This window comes from Boleophthalmus pectinirostris, unplaced genomic scaffold (assembly GCF_026225935.1).
Source record: "Boleophthalmus pectinirostris isolate CB_2022bp ecotype Guang Dong unplaced genomic scaffold, ASM2622593v1 HiC_scaffold_1865, whole genome shotgun sequence".
NCBI lineage: Eukaryota > Metazoa > Chordata > Actinopteri > Gobiiformes > Gobiidae > Boleophthalmus > Boleophthalmus pectinirostris.
In genome coordinates this window covers 29,343-42,500 of record NW_026571137.1, presented here as the reverse complement: position 1 = coordinate 42,500, position 13,158 = coordinate 29,343, and the positions used below count along the sequence as shown (strand labels likewise).

At 42.2% G+C, this 13,158-nt stretch overlaps 1 long non-coding RNA gene across 2 annotated transcripts in view; it reads left to right on the top strand.

Annotated features, from left to right (window-relative positions):
* The window catches only part of LOC129409130 (uncharacterized), a 2,910-nt gene extending 2,143 nt beyond the window's left edge, over positions 1-767 (top strand). The window contains exons 2-3 of one of the 2 annotated variants that reach the window (XR_008632262.1): positions 208-287; positions 371-767. This is a non-coding gene — a long non-coding RNA (uncharacterized LOC129409130). Of the gene's footprint in view, positions 1-207 lie in introns of both variants that reach the window. The other variant, XR_008632261.1, reaches the window with a different exon arrangement.
* Positions 768-13,158: the final 12,391 nt, after the last annotated feature.

Here is a 13,158-nt window from a genome sequence, read left to right as displayed (position 1 = left end):
CTAGTCTGAGTCTAAAATACGTTTATATTTCTGTTCTTTTTGTTCTTGCCGTGAGGGAAAGGCCTCTGTGTCAGGTAGACACATCTTCAGACTGCTCTCATGCACAGATGAATCGTCAATAAATGAATCATTCATATCGAACGAGTCATTTGATGTCTCTAAGTCAGCGTCGGTTGTAACTGCTATGTCTCTGCCACTCTCCTCTAGTTCGCTACCGGAGTATTCGTCTGAAGAGGAGGATATGACAGATTCGTTCGGGCGGCACCTGTTGGATAACTCCTGACGTGGTAGGGTCCGATTTACTTGTGAAGAAAGCAAGGATGTTATTACTCTCTGAGGGTTACTTTCTTTTGCTGTATTTTTCAAACAGTTTACCAGTGATTGAGACAGTCTGTCCTGCAATCCGTGAATCTCCAACAGCTTCACAATAACTGTATTGTTTATCGCCCAATCGAAGAGCATGTGTCTGTGTTTTTTATCCAGAAGGTTTCGGTCTAGATCTAAAAGGGTACATACTGCATTACGTCTGATCTCCTGGCTATTTAGCCACTGTTCACTGATTAAAAGAGTGGACAAATGTCTTAGCCATGGATTCACTCGGGTGGATTTTGGTATCACAATGCAATTTTGAGATTTCTTTTGTCCAAAATCTGTTCGGTGTTCACCACCTTTCTTGTGTATTTTTGACAGCTTGCTCTGGGAGTACTGGACTTTTTGTAAAAGCAGTTTTGCTTTACCATACACTTCATAAATCTGTGTAATTTTCAGTTTTTTGACGTGTTCTTTTGACAAACTGGTGAGACTCTTTTGGACAGATTTTAAATCCATGGGGTGTTCTCTGAACAACTTAACTCTTTTCTTGAGAGTTTTTGTTTCAAAGACAAGCGGCATTAATAAATTAACCTTAATAATTAGTTCTTTCCAATCTCTCTGAATTTGACATTTCAGTCCTGCAATTTTAATAGCGTTTGCTTCGAACTGAGCTGTTTGATTCGATTTGTACCTCTCCCAGAAGGAGACACACTGTTTAACCGTATGCAGTGGGCAATATAGTAATTCAGAAATCTGAAATGAGTGGGGTATTTTTCTATCCATCAGCTTTAGAGCTAGATTAATTATTTCTATTTTCACGGGATCCTGAATGGTCCTTTGAAAGTCTTTTGGCAAGTAACTTCTCCAGCTTTGTGCTCTATTAGTTCGTCTGATGAAAGCAGAAATTGCAGTTTGTATAGTTTGTGTTCGCAAATCAGCTCCGACGAGGAAGGAATCTCTGTTCATTTCCTTTATCGTGTCTTCAAAGTGTCCTGTAGTTTCTCCGAATCCTTTAATGCGGGTCACACGCAAGGCTCTCAGAAAGCGCAGAGTTGTAGAGATGTAAAGGGAGGACACGTTGGTAAATTTATTTTTAAGAGCCACAACTGGAACCAGACAATAATATTTACCACGTGCTTTTCTGAGTTTACGACAGTAAATCGTGCGTGGACCGCATTTTTCAGATGTAAAATTTGTCAAACTGCAGGAAATCTTTTCTTCTGTAACAATGTCTGTATTTTCACAGTCTTTTTTAAATGCTTCGTCGTCTGGGACGCAGCACATTGGCTGATAGTCAAGTTCATCAGGCCGAGCTTGGCTTGTTGTCACAAGTAGCTCGGAAATTTCAATTTCTTTAAATGATGGGCAGAGTGCATCGCTGTGTGTGGGCATTTCCAATGTTAAATCCCAAAAACCAAATGATTTTCCGACAATTCTTTTCAATAACTGTAATCCGGAAACGTCTGGTATAAACAGGGCATCTTGAATGAAAAATGCTGGGTCTTCCTTTTGGATTGGTTCCTGTAAATGAACAACATAACTTCCCATCATAGACCGTGTTTCATCACAGAACACAAAGTTTTGTGGCCCATGAAATTTAGTCACCACGAAAAGGACTTTTTGGTTTTGGCTGGTTTTCAGGGCACCCTGTTGAATATAAAGTCTAGTATAATTCGATCTTCCCAGCAAAAGTTCTTGTACGCCACAGTTGTCTCCTTGCATTTCGCCATCGTTGCAAAAGGAGGAATTTTCCATGTTGATTTCCAATATGTCTAACAGTACTTTCACTACTTGTAGAGATGGTTTATAGTCTTTCAATTCACTTTCATAGTCCTGTAACACCAGATCTCTTGCCATTTTTCTTAAAGTGTCTGGTTTGTATGAAAGCTGTCTTTTTGAAAGCTCCTGTTGTTTGGATCGTAACATTTTCCTCACGATGTCCAAAAGGCCTTTTTCTCTTCCACAAGTGAAAGTTGTAGCTACGGTTGGGTCTTTTTCTTTTAGATACCATGGTGGGTTTCTCTGGATTATAAATTTTCTCATACTGCTTTCTGCTTTGTTTGCCATGGTGTTACAAGTTCTTCAGACCATCATGGCATGGAATTGTGTAAAGTAAGACAACGAGGGAAATGGTTTTAACTTATTTTCTGCTGGGAGGAGTCATGTATATCTGTAATTGGGCGGGTTAGAGAGAGAGAGAGAGAGAGAGACACAGACAGAGAGACAGACAGAGATTAATTCCCCTTAATTTATAAATTGTCTCCTTTTCCCTAACAAGTTCCTGAATATTTTTTGGAACTGATATGAACTCCGACAGCTTCTCGGTCTGTGTGTGTTAAATATGACTGTCTGTGAACGAGGTGGGCGTGTCCTCCGCGTCAGCCTGTGATAGCACGAGCCGTTACCCTGGTTTGTAGTTTTTCGTGAGTTTGTAGTTTCACTTTGAGCTTCGGGTCCCGGACGGAAAAAACAAAACACAAAACACCTTCTGGAGAAACGAAACCGAAGAAGCGTCGGCAGCAGCAGCGCGGAGCCGGGGCCCGACGCGCGGACACACTTTGACACGAGCGCGGGGGAGAAAAGTTTGTGCGGGTTTCGCCCCTTTACCTGAGCACTGAGGCCCCGCCCCTTTACCTGAGCACTGAGGCCCCGCCCCTTTACCTGAGCACTGAGGCCCCGCCCCTTTACCTGAGTATTTTCTGAGTAACTTTCCTTGAATCAACAAAAAACAATGAAGTCGTGCAAATGTGTTGGTGACGTTTCAGCCACTGCTTTCACAAACGCTCTGATGTCGGGCGGTTGTCCTGTCTCCTCCCTCTCACCAGGAGGCTGTGGGTTAGACTCCTGATCTCTCTGATCTAAGCCCCTCCCCTTCTGTCCCAGGTGAGATCGACTAGTTTTGTTAATTATAAAAAACAACATTAAACGTTCAACATGTGAAAGCTTCCACAAGAGCAGACCACCTCTCTGTTGCCATGGTTTCCATCGAATATTAATACAGATGGAAAAGTACATCGTAATCACCGGGAAAATGATTTAGCTCCTCCCCTCTGGGACGATGACATCATCACATTCTAGAATCTCAAATAGTTTTGGAGCCTGAGAAGCTGTCGCCGTAGCAACGTGATGTTCTAATGCCGCCCTGGATCTCCATGGTGATAGAACTCTGCTTGATGACATCATCAGAGAAGCACGACGCTGCTTTAAAGTAAACTTTGAGTGACACAGTGAAATAAACAAAGTGAAAGTGACAGAATACTTTTATTAATACTTTAACTACTGCTACTTCAAAGCAGCGCTCTGCTTTATGACATCATCAGTAAAGGACAAGCACAAAGCACAAAGCAACTTACTGTTTTGAAGAAGATTATAAGTGTAACACGAAACAAACACTACAGACATAGAATACTGCCACTTCTACTGCGTGTACTACGACTACTGCGTGTACTACAACTACTGCGTGTACTACGACTACTGCGTGTACTACAACTACTGCGTGTACTGCTACTAGAGCTACTACTGCACGTTTACACTAGAGCTTTTCTCTCTCTTTACTGCATATTTAAACAGAAAAAATGCCCTGGGGTTTTGTTAGAAACTCTCGACCTAAGGTCAAGCGCCAAATCTTAGAGGCTGAGAACCAGGAACTGCACGAGAGGATCCAGAACTTAGAACATAAGAACCAGCAACAAAACGAGACGATCCACAACTCATTAAATCATTACAACAAACTGTACGAGAGGATCCGAAACTTAGAAAATCAGAACCAGGAACAAAACGAGACGATCCAAAACTTAGAAAATCAGAACCAGGAACAAAACGAGACGATCCACAACTCATTAAATCATTACAACAAACTGTACGAGACGATCCAAAACTTAGAAAATCAGAACCAGGAACAAAACGAGACGATCCAAAACTTAGAAAATCAGAACCAGCAACAAAACGAGACGATCCACAACTCATTAAATCATTACAACAAACTGTACGAGACGATCCAAAACTTAGAAAATCAGAACCAGGAACAAAACGAGACGATCCAAAACTTAGAAAATCAGAACCAGCAACAAAACGAGACGATCCAAACTCATTAAATCAGAACAACAAACGAGAGGATCCAAAACTTAGAAAATCAGAACCAGGAACAAAACGAGACGATCCAAAACTTAGAAACTCAGAACCAGAACAAAACGAGACGATCCAAAAAAATCATTACAAAACTGACGAACGATCCAAAACTTAGAAAATCAGAACCAGGAACAAAACGAGACGATCCAAAACTTAGAAAATCAGAACCAGGAACAAAACGAGACGATCCAAACTTAAATCATTACAAAACGAACGAGACGATCCAAAACTTAGAAAATCAGAACCAGGAACAAAACGAGACGATCCAAAACTTAGAAACTCAGAACCAGAACAAAACGAGACGATCCAAACTCAAAATCATTACAACAAACTGAAACGATCCAAAACTTAGAAAATCAGAACAGGAACAAAACGAGACGATCCAAAACTTAGAAAATCAGAACCAGAACAAAACGAGACGATCCACAACTCATTAAATCATTACAACAAACTGACGAGACGATCCAAAACTTAGAAAATCAGAACCAGAACAAAACGAGACGATCCAAAACTTAGAAAATCAGAACCAGGAACAAAACGAGAGGATCCAAAACTTAGAAAATCAGAACCAGCAACAAAACGAGACGATCCAAAACTTAGAAAATCAGAACCAGGAACAAAACGAGACGATCCAAAACTTAGAAAATCAGAACCAGGAACAAAACGAGAGGATCCAAAACTTAGAAAATCAGAACCAGGAACAAAACGAGACGATCCAAAACTTAGAAACTCAGAACCAGGAACAAAACGAGAGGAACCAAAACTTAGAAAATCAGAACCAGGAACAAAACGAGACGATCCAAAACTTAGAAACTCAGAACCAGCAACAAAACGAGACGATCCAAAACTTAGAAAATCAGAACCAGGAACAAGATGAGACGATCCGAAACTTAGAAACTCAGAACCAGGAACAAAACGAGACGATCCAAAACTTAGAAAATCAGAACCAGGAACAAAACGAGACGATCCAAAACTTAGAAAATCAGAACCAGGAACAAAACGAGAGGATCCAAAACTTAGAAAATCAGAACCAGGAACAAAACGAGACGATCCAAAACTTAGAAACTCAGAACCAGGAACAAAACGAGACGATCCAAAACTTAGAAACTCAGAACGATCCGAAACTTAGAAACTCAGAACCAGGAACAAGATGAGACGATCCGAAACTTAGAAAATCAGAACCAGGAACAAGATGAGACGATCCGAAACTTAGAAACTCAGAACCAGCAACAAAACGAGACGATCCAAAACTTAGAAAATCAGAACAAAGATCTGTGCGAAAGGATCGAAAAGTCCTCGGTTAAGAACCAGAAGCTACAGGAGGTGAACCGAAACTTTTCAAGCATCATCCACTTACACTTAGAAAAACAGAACGAGATGATCTGCTTGCAGCAGGAGTCGCTGGAGAAAGTTCAGATGAGGTGTGATGAAGCAGAAGGTGAAGTCTGCCCACACCTACGAGATCTGAAGGAGGAACGTCAACAACATGCTCAGCTGAAAGACTCCCATTCAGAGCTCCTCAAAACTGTCACCGAGCTCAACCAAGAGAAGCTGAATTTGAAGGAGGAGCTCGAAACGTTGAGGACAAGAGTCGGTTTCTCAGGCCCTCGGGAATTTTTTTTGAAATCTTATAAGAAGCACATGTCCGAAGATCTGAAAAGTGTGGAGAACAGGTTATCGGATGAGCGTAGAGAGACAGAGAGACAACGACAGAGGATCACAGAACTGTCGGAGGAGATGCAGATTCTCTGTGATGAACATGAAAAGATCAAACAGGAGAAAACACGTCTGCAAGAGCAAATCCAGCAGATGTGTGAAGAGCTGCAGAAAGCCCACGCCGAGCTGGAGAGCTCCACGAAGGCATTAGCAGAGGAGCAGAGGAGAAACCTACTTCTCACACGACTGAAGGACAAATACGAACTCCACGACGAAGAAGAAGAAGACGAGGACGAGAGCGCGAGAGGAGAGGAAGAGGAGACGAAGGAGGAGGAAGACGGGACAAACTAGATGAAACCCCAGCTCAGACCTGGGTTAGACCAGGGTGAGATCAGGTTTAGATCAGGTTTTCAGACCTGGTTTAAACCTGGTTTAGACCTGGGTTAGACCTTGTTTAGTCCTGGTTTAGACCTGCCGGTATTACGACATCCGTCCGGTATTATGACATGTCTCTATTTACTCTATTTTTGTTTCGCACTCATGCCTCACAGCAAGAAGGTTGTGGGTTGGATCCCCGGGTGACCCGGGTCTTTCTGTGTGGAGTTTGTGTTTCTCTTCGTGTCTGGATGAGTTTCCTCCGGTTTCCTCCATCAACACAAAACCTGCTCCAGGTCCATGACCAGTTGAGAGTCAAAGTCAATTAAACACAATCAATTCGATCATTGTGTCCTTAGGCAAGACACTTCACACACATTGCCTCGTATGAAAGTGGTGTGTGTGTGTGTGTGTGTGTGTGTGTGTGTGTGTGTGTGTGTGTGTGTGTGTGTGTGTGTGTGTGTGTGTGTGTGTGTGTGCGGCAGCAGCGGGGGCCTCAGTCTGAGCAGGGACTCCCAGACTTCCTTCACCCCAGACACGTCCTCCTGCTCCTCCGGGGGAACCCCGAGGTGTTCCCAGGCCAGTCCAGAGACATCGTCCCTCCAGTGTGTCCTGGGTCTTCCTCCTCCCGGTGGGACATGAACACCTCCTGAGGGACACGTCCAGGAGACATCAGAACAGATGCCCGAGCCTCAACTGGCTCCTCTCCACGTGGAGGAGCAGCGGCTCTACTCCGAGCTCCTCCCGTGTGACTGAGCTCCTCACTCTGTCTCTAAGGGAGACTCAGCTCGGCTCAGCTCCTCTTCACCACAACGGTCCGATACAGCGACCGCATCACTGCCGAAGCTGCACCGATCCGCCTGTCAATCTCACGTTCCATCCTCCCCTCACTCGAGAACAAGACCCCGAGATACTTGAACTCCTCCACTTGAGGCAGAGACTCTTCACCCCCTTGAAGAAGGCAAGCCACCTTTTTTCAGTCAAGAACCATGGCCTTGGATTTAGAAGAGCTGATCTTCATCCCAGCCTCTTCACACTCGGCTGCAAACCGCCCCAGTGCTGCAGGTCCTGGTCTGATGAAGCCATCAGGACAACATCATCTGCAAACAGCAGAGATGAAATCCTGTGGTCCCCAAACCGGCCCCTCCGGCCCCTGACTGCACCTAGAAATTCTGTCCATAAACACAATGAACAGAACCGGTGACAGGTGCAGCCCTGGCGGAGTCCAACATGCACCGGGAACAGGTCTGACTTACTGCCGCAAAGAACACAGCTCCTGCTCCGGTCATACAGGGACCCGACAGCCCTTAGCAAAGGGCCCCGGACCCCAGACTCCCAGAGCACCCCCCACAGGACACCACGAGGGACACGGTCGAATGCCTTCTCCAAGTCCACAAAACACATGTGGACTGGTTGGGCAAACTCCCATGAACCTCGAGCACCGATGGAGAGTGTAGAGCTGGTCCAGTGTTCCACGACCAGGACGAAAACCACACTGCTCCTCCTGGATCCGAGGTTCGACTATCGGTTCAGCGGCAGTTGAAGGCGGGGGCTCCGACAACCAGATCTCCAGACATGGAGGCTCGCCCTGAGTTTGACATGTCTGTTCTAACTGTTTCCAGTAGGTGGAGCTAACAGGACATAAAAAAATGATGATTTCAGGGTGTGACAGACAGAAGTTAGATCGATTTGGACAAATCTAGTTATTTCTATTTATTTTATTTTTTTTATTATTATTACAGACACATAATACGAAGACAAAACAGCAGAGGTATTTCCAGTATAAAGTGCAGTGGGATTGTTGTTGCATCAATGTAAAGTCCAGTTCACAATTTTGGCAGGAGTGAACGGTGAAGAGAAATATACATACATACTTATAAACAGATACACATATACATACACACATATACATACATACATACATGCATGCATATAAACACACACACACACATATATATATATATATATAATTTTAAATCAAAAACAAAGTTGACATACATGTAAACTCAAACTGAGGCAGATAATGTGCACAAAGAAAAAAAATCAATACAATAAACTGAGGAAGTGATTTAAAATAAAATCCTAATTCTATAATTTTATGTGTTTTAATAGATTTAATGTTAGAAATAGTTTTCAGTGTTTCATATATATATATATATATATATATATATATATATATATATATATATATATATATATATATATATATATATATATACATATATATATACATATTTATGTCTAATATAACGATTTTGAAAATGGTTTGGAATTGGAGAATTTGGATTTATGGATTTTCTTTACTTTTTTTTTTTTTTTTTTTTTTTTATTACACACAACCGGATGCATAAACTTGATACTTGAAACGTGTGTGTCATCAGCAGTTCCATGTTGGGATGAGGGATCATAAACACAATATATTATATAAAAACAATGAAATACAAAAAAAAGTGCATTTAGGAAGAGAAAAGGATAATATTGAGGGAAGTCGAGTTCATAAAGTCCAGGGGTATTTCACACATATTTCAGAGCTTTTATATATAATTTGAGTTTGTTTTTAAAACAAGCAAAGTTAGTGGGACATTTCTGAATTTTACATTTGTACATTTACAGTAAATAGAGACATGTCATAATACCGGACGGATGTCGTAATAAACCAGGACTAAACAAGGTCTAACCCAGGTTTAACCCAGGTTTAAACCAGGTTTAAACCAGGTTTAAACCAGGTCTGAAAACCCGATCTAAACCTGATCTCAGGACTGAATTTTGCATTTGTGGATATAAAATTTGGAACAACTTAACAAAACAACATCAGTACACCCAGTACACAGTGTTGGGAAGTTTACTTTTAAAATGTAATCCCCTACAGATTACAGATTACATACACCAAAATGTAGTTTGTAACGTAATCCATTAAATTACTTAAAGTGAGTAATGTAATCTGATTACTTTGGATTACTTGATTTGTTGTAGAGAAACAAAGACGAGGAAATCTTCACATAAGATTTTGTCTGATAAAAGAAAATAAAAAGTCCAAACTTTACTGAACCAAATTAAAAATATTATTGATAGAAAACGAAGAAACACGTCCACACAGCAGGATTTAGTCCTGTTAAATCCTGTTTTAGACCTGGTTTAGTCCTGGTTTAGACCTGGTTTAGACAAGGTTTAGATCTAGTTTAGACTTGGTTTAGACCTGGTTTAGATCTACGTTAGACTTGGTTTAGACCTGGTTTAGATCTACGTTAGACCTGGTTTAGATCTAGTTTAGACGTGGTTTAGATCTACTTTAGACCTGGTTTTAGTTCTGGTTTAGATCTAGTTTAGACCTGCTTTTAGTCCTGCTGTAGTCCTGGTTTAGTCCTGGTTTTAGATCTGGTTTAGTCCTGGTTTTAATCCTGGTTTTAGTCCTGGTTTAGTCCTGGTTTTAATCCTGGTTTTAGTCCTGGTTTAGTCCTGGTTTTAATCCTGGTTTTAGACCTGGTTTAGTCCTGGTTTTAATCCTGGTTTTAGACCTGGTTTAGACCTGGTTTAGATCTGTTTTAGACCTGCTTTTAGTCCTGCTGTAGTCCTGCTTTAGTCCTGGTTTTAGTCCTGGTTTAGTCCTGGTTTTAATCCTGGTTTTAGTCCTGGTTTAGACTTGGTTTAGATCTAGTTTAGACCTGGTTTAGTTTCTGGGAATGAGTGGAATTACCGGGGGGAAAAAAAGGGAGGGGATTTAGCCCAAAATGTGAAAACAGGAAAATCCCTCTGTGTTTAATCCATTTATTTCAACAAAGTAACTGTAATCCAATTCCCACTCACTGAAACAGTAACTGTAACTGAATACAGTTACTCATCATTTGTACTCTGATTACTCTGGTACATGTACATGCCTCTCACTTCCAACCCTCTGAGTGGCAACATGAGTAAGTTTTTATGTTAAAAATGAATGTTGACAAGTACATTTGTAGTATTTTGTTGAAGTTTGTAGTATTTTATAGATATTATTTGAGATGTTCCAGTAGTGGTAATGGAGCCTATTTGAGTTGTGTGTATTACTTCTCAGCTCACATTAACCTGTTAATTGTCTGTATAGTAACATTAAAGGTTTGTTAGGCCTGTTCTATCAAAAATCACAACTGGAATCGATCGATTAAAAGTCTAAAAGAATTTATTCCCTGTCCAATACAATTCTACTACAGACCACTGTCCCTGATGGTTTATTCTACACAGGACTTAGTTTCAGACAGTCTGAACCCCTGCATCTGTCCCTTAACCCAGTATAAACACATTCACAGAAATATGCAAATGATATGTTAATGAGGTTCACGCCTTGGATCCTCCCCGAAGCCTCTCCGTTTATGGGAATGACCGGATCTATTCAGGTTTGGTTCCAGCCAGGACGTCCCCCTGTCAGCTGCTCTGTACAGAAAATCCTTAAAAAGACACAACCCACACAGCAGTTTCTTTAAACACATGTATCAGATTTCAATAGTTAAGCAATAATTGTGTGACTTCATTAACAACATTTAAACAAATATATGATTTCAGCATTTAATAATTGCATGTGGTAAACTCACGACACTTTATTATTTGTAACAGCCTTCAGGTTGTGTAGAGGATTTTCCAAGGAAGGAGAAACCCCCCCCCCACTGCTCCCTACGTAGAAACACCTCCTCCCTCCTCCTCCTTACGCCACAAACAGGTTTATTTCTAGAAAACAAGTCCTCATCGCTGCACATGACTTGTAAACAACTAACTACAACTAACTACAACTAACTACAGTGTTGGTGAGGCAAGACGGAGAAGAGCGGAGCGAGGAGAGGAGAGGAGAGGAGAGAGAGAGAGAGGAGAGGAGAGAGAGAGGAGAGAGGAGAGGAGAGGAGAGGAGAGGAGAGGAGAGGAGAGAGAGAGAGAGGAGAGGAGGAGAGAGAGGAGAGAGAGAGGAGAGGAGAGGAGAGGAGAGGAGAAGAGAGGAGAGGAGCGAGGAGAGGAGAGAGAGAGGAGAGGAGAGGAGAGGAGAGGAGAGGAGAGAGAGAAGAGAGGAGAGGAGAGGAGAGGAGAGAGTGAGGAGAGAGAGAGGAGAGGAGGAGGAGAGGAGAGGAGAGGAGAGGAGAGGAGGAGAGGAGAGAGAGAGAGAGAGAGGAGAGGAGAGAGAGGAAGAGAGAGAGAGAGAGAGAGAGAGAGAGGAGAGGAGAGAGAGAGAGAGAGGAGAGGAGAGGAGAGGAGAGAGGAGAGAGAGAGGAGAGGAGAGGAGAGGAGAGGAGAGGAGCAGGACGGGGAGCAGAGAAGGTGCACAGAGATTCAGTGCAAATGAAGCTGCTACTACAACACGCAGCAGCAGGTGGACTCTTTCTTTGCATTGAAAATGACGTTTTCAGACACAGGACACCACATTCGTGTCCTGAAAAACGTTTGTCTCACTCTTGGAAATAAAGTACGTTTTCATAATAAGCAGAAGTTTCCTGTCCAGGAGTAATTTGTGGACCAGTGCGTCAGTCTTTAGATCAGGGGTCTCAAACTCAAATGACCTGGGGGCCACATTAGATAAAGTCTGAGTGAGGCTGGGCCGCATTGAGTATCGATAAATAGCTGGTGCACGAGAAAAAAGAGAGAGAAAGAACAACACGCAACACACTTTCTTAATCTTTAATAACAGTTTCAGAACATAAACGTAAGTTTAAACTAATACGTCTACTCTTCTTCTTTTGCCTACTTCTTGCTGGTTGAAACCTGGTTACACTTCATCTTGTACAACTGAGAGATGTTTGACTTGCAGGAGGAAGCAGATCCTCAGGATAGATTGAAGATGCTCATCAGTGACCCTTGACCTGTATTAGGTGCTTTCACACTGACAGTATTTGTTGCACCAAACGGTCCATTCGAACCAGAAGTGGTTAGTTCGGTTCGTTTGCGTTGGTGTGAAAGCGTCAATCGGACTCGGACCCGAACCAAATCAAGTGGACCGAGACCTCAAAAAAGAGGTGGTCTCGGTTCGCTTGAATCCGCACCAAATGACCAACTTTGGTGCGGTTCCTCTGGTGTGAACGCGAACCCGGGTCCAAACCACAGACAGCAGGTCCAAACGAACTATTCTAGATGCATCATGGGAGAAACGCGTCTCCTGCCTGTAATGACGCTGTACGACTCCAGCGCAGTAACAGATTATTGTCCAGACGCAGCCGCGATTCATTTTCTAATTATTTTACCAACAATGGCCAATACAGAGAATGAAACACACGAAGATCAGAGCAAGAACCAACGTGTGGCTCCAGAGTGAGTCAAAAATGGGGGTGTGTCTGTCTGTTCAGGACCTGCACAGAGACGACCCGGTGTCCCCCGTGATCATGTAGGAACCAGCATTTGTTATTTTCGGCTTTAACCCTTGTGCTATCCTTCAGATCAGTCCAGTATATTGTAATAATAATGATATTATTATTTACTACTACTACTACTACTACTACTACTATTACTACTACTACTACTACTACTACTACTACTACTACTACTACTACTACTACGAACACAACCGCGATCGCAATGAGGTGACGTTTCCTTTCTAGAGACACGTTAAACATAAAAAATAGCGATATGCATTCGTAAACGTGATTTCAAAATATTCGTAGTACTTTAATCAAATACTGAGTCACCACGCTTTACGGTTTAGCACTTAAATATATACTTGTGTTTGTGTTTTCACAACGT